This window comes from Carlito syrichta, unplaced genomic scaffold, assembly GCF_000164805.1.
Source record: "Carlito syrichta isolate Samal-C Ts95f unplaced genomic scaffold, Tarsius_syrichta-2.0.1 Scaffold301538, whole genome shotgun sequence".
NCBI lineage: Eukaryota > Metazoa > Chordata > Mammalia > Primates > Tarsiidae > Carlito > Carlito syrichta.
Genome location: NW_007245634.1, coordinates 189,364 through 192,782, shown reverse-complemented (window position 1 = coordinate 192,782; position 3,419 = coordinate 189,364). Strand labels below are relative to the sequence as shown.

General features: G+C 47.8%; 1 protein-coding gene across 5 annotated transcripts in view; it reads left to right on the top strand.

Moving 5' to 3' along the window:
- Positions 1–2,266: 2,266 nt before the first annotated feature.
- The window catches only part of PDLIM5 (PDZ and LIM domain 5), a 170,357-nt gene continuing 169,204 nt past the window's right edge, over positions 2,267–3,419 (top strand). For 4 of the 5 annotated variants that reach the window (XM_021710786.1, XM_008054825.1, XM_008054824.1 and 1 more), the window contains exon 1: positions 2,267–2,405. The gene's annotated coding sequence lies outside the window, so the exon portion shown is untranslated. The remainder of the gene's footprint in view (positions 2,406–3,419) is intronic. The other variant, XM_021710787.1, reaches the window with a different exon arrangement.

Here is a 3,419-nt window from a genome sequence, read left to right as displayed (position 1 = left end):
GCTCCAAGTGGTTACCATCAGTGTAAAAGTAATACATAGAGAACATTACTTCAAATGTGTATACAATTTTTGGAACTCCCTACCCTGTGCCATAATCATGAGGATTATCTCTACTCCTCATGATAATTTCACAAGGTTATTTATGAAGATCATTTCATTTAAGATGGGGAAACTGAGATAAATTGCTGCTATCTGGGATGCATGGTTCTCACCAAAGCGCAGTACATCGGGGATGAAGGGCTATCTCTAGGGAGGTAGCTTTTAAACATTACAGTTTAATGATTACCTGGAAGTAGAGGAGGGAGTGTTTGCTAAAAAAGAATTCTGGGGGCTTATCCTGCAAGAATTCTGGGTCTGGATGGGATCCAGGAAAAAGCAATTTTAAAAAGCTGCTTATGGCATTTTGATGTAATTGGCCCTTTGGGGGACACTTGGATAAATATTTGTCTATGCAAGATACCTTAACTTGATTCATTTACTGTATATCCCAGGTTTTAAACTCAGATGCAGGCTAAACTGTGGGCTAAAATTGAATTTGCAATAGTCTGCACACTCTCAGCTCTTACATGGTCTCAAGATGCTTATCCTTTGGGTGATACCTCCATGAATTATCTGTGGCTTTTGACGTCTTTAATGAATCTTTGTTAATCCAGGCTCAATGAAGTGTATCTTTAGCAAACAGATGAGGAGGTGCAGTCATGGCACTCCAGCAGGGTACTCTTGCATGGCCCTGTGGACTTGTCATACACTGCAATTGCTTTTGCTACCTTAACTTTTTAATCTACAAATGAGGATGATAATCAACTTATAAAGTTATTGTAAGGATTACTACACTGCCTGGCATGTGGTAGGTATTTGAAAATGATAGCTATTGCTATTTATTTTATTTTTGGGTGAGGTGTCAAACATAATGACATATATTAAAGCACTCTGAAAACCAGCTCTCCTGCTAAGAAATCCTTTCCCCAAAATTAATCTTTTGGAAAATGGGATGAAAGCTATGGACAAGCATTGTTCAATAAAAGTATAATGTGAGGCATGCAAATAATTTTAAGTTCTCTGAAATTAAGTTTAATCATATATTTTATTTCAACTATAAAAATATAATTTCAGCATGCAGTCAATATAAAATTACTAACAAAATATTTCACACTCTTATTTTCAGACTGTCTTTGGAATCCAGTGTGCATTTTACACTTCCAACATAATTCAATTTGAGCATTAAATTTTAAATGGTAAGGTGAAATGTAGTCCTCCCCAAACAAAGTAGTATGTAAGGGAAATATATTGTCCTGATTCAGTTTTTCAATTTAAATTAATTAAAATTATATAAAACAAGACAATTCAGAGCTTCAGTCACAGTAGCCACATTTCATTGTTCCATAGGTGCACGTGGTTACCGTTCTGGCGAGCAACTTTGGACTTTTTCCTTTAGAATTTTGCTTGCACTTCTTGGGGACGGGGATTGTCTTTTTCACATTTTATAAGCCAATTTCACAGTGTAAAAGACACTTTTCTGTTCACTGAACATTATTCAAATTTGCTTATGAATAAATTTCTTGGGCTAATTCAAGTCACCCTATAGAAGCAAGAGAGGAGGCTGCTATGGATTTGGACTTGGAAAGATAAGTTGAGGATATAGTGGTTAAACCGCTTTTTTTTTCTAGATTGGAAAATATGGTTTACTTAGAAAATAACTTAGAGAGAGAGAAAAAAGAGGAGAGGGAGAGAGAGGGAAAGAGAGATTGATTCACCTTCCCAAAGTTGGGGAGGGGGCCAAAGCTAAGAAACATGACGGGTTAAACCACTTTGACCGCTGTTTTTTCCCACTGTCTTCTGGTATGATGACAGGGTTAACTTTTACATGTTAGGGTTACCGATTTTCACCTCCTGACAGCAAACTTCTGGGTCTGCACTTCTCAGGGCATACCAAGCTCTTTCAAAAAAAACCAGGCAGTATCATAGGCAGGAATTTATCTAAAGCTCCCTTCTATTTTTAGCCAGAGCAACTGCTGGCCGATCCAAGTTACTGGAGAGAGAAATGCACCCACTACAAAAGAGACTCGCGGAGGATTGCACCTTTGCCAGGCACCGCTCAAAATCCCCTAAGACTACTCCCAACGAAACTCAGTAGCGCAATTGTTTTGCCGCCGCAGCTCCAGCCGGTCCCAGCAAGCCCGCGCACTGGGCTCCCTCGCAGCCTTCCCAGCCTAGGTTCGGGGGCGAGACGCTGCTGGCCTGGGGGCGTGGCCGGGAGCGGAGGGGCGTGCCCCGGACCGGGGGTGGGGGGCGGGTCCAGGGAGAGCCAGGAGGCGGAAGTTACCGCGGGTCCTGGGGACGGCGCACGCACCGAGTCACTTGTCAGCGCTAGTCTGAGGCGGAGGCAGCGCCGCGCCGGACCCGAGGTGAATGGCAGTCGGCGGGGTTGCGCGTCTTGCGTCTCGGGCGGAGAGGAGGGAGAGCAGCGGTCGCAGTGCGCCGAGCGCGGGGGGAAACCCAGCCTGAAAGGAGGAGGGGGCTCTCCCCGCGCTGGGCTACCCGCTCAGGTGCTTTCCGGGCACCGAGCGGCGGAGGTGGGAGGGCGGCGTGGGGACAGGAGCGCCCGGGAAGCGGCAGGCGGGAGCGGGCGTGAGGCCAGAGGGCGATCCTTGGGAGTCCCTGCAGCCCGGCCGCGGCGAGCGCACGGAGACGGGGGCGCGGGCTCTGGCTGCCCGAGGTTGGCGAGGGCGGGCGCCAGGGGGCTCCCGGGCACCCAGCCGCCCGGCTGCGGGCTCCGCGGGGCTGCCACCTCGGCGACCGGGAACACCTATGCCCTGCGCGAATCTCTCGCGGGTAAGGGTAGAGAGCGGGAAAGGCGTCTTCGCGTTTTGTTTGTTTGCTCTCCAGCGACTTCTGTACCCATCAGATATTTGCCATTGTGTAACCTGTTTGGAGGAAAAGTTCCCGTGCGCCCAGAAATAAAGCTCGTTTACAAAACTGATCTATCAGGAGCACCCGATGTATACGTACGTGCTTGTTGGGGCTTTTGCAAGACGGTGCCTCGGTGCGTCTAACAATAAATGGAAAGAGGAAGGGCGTATGGACAGGGCTGAGCTTGGAAAGAAAATTCGTAGCTGCACTGCGCTGAGCAGGGCAGGTCTAGGGTGTGATCCCCAGATCCTATCCTGAGTGCGCCTTCCTGATCGCGAGGACGTCTGAACCCGCCTGCCATGGAAACAGCCCGCTCAGGAGCCTTATTTGGCAAACAGGGCTAGGCGTGAACCTCTCCTGGAAAACTGTCTTGTCGGCGGCTTTCATCCTGTGCCTGTGGCTTTAGTTCTCTATTATATCTCCGTCGGGATTGGGGGGGGCAGTGGGGAGGGAGATAGAATCTCAAGATATTTCACTTTAATTCAGGTCCTTCTTGGCCCTCGATACCC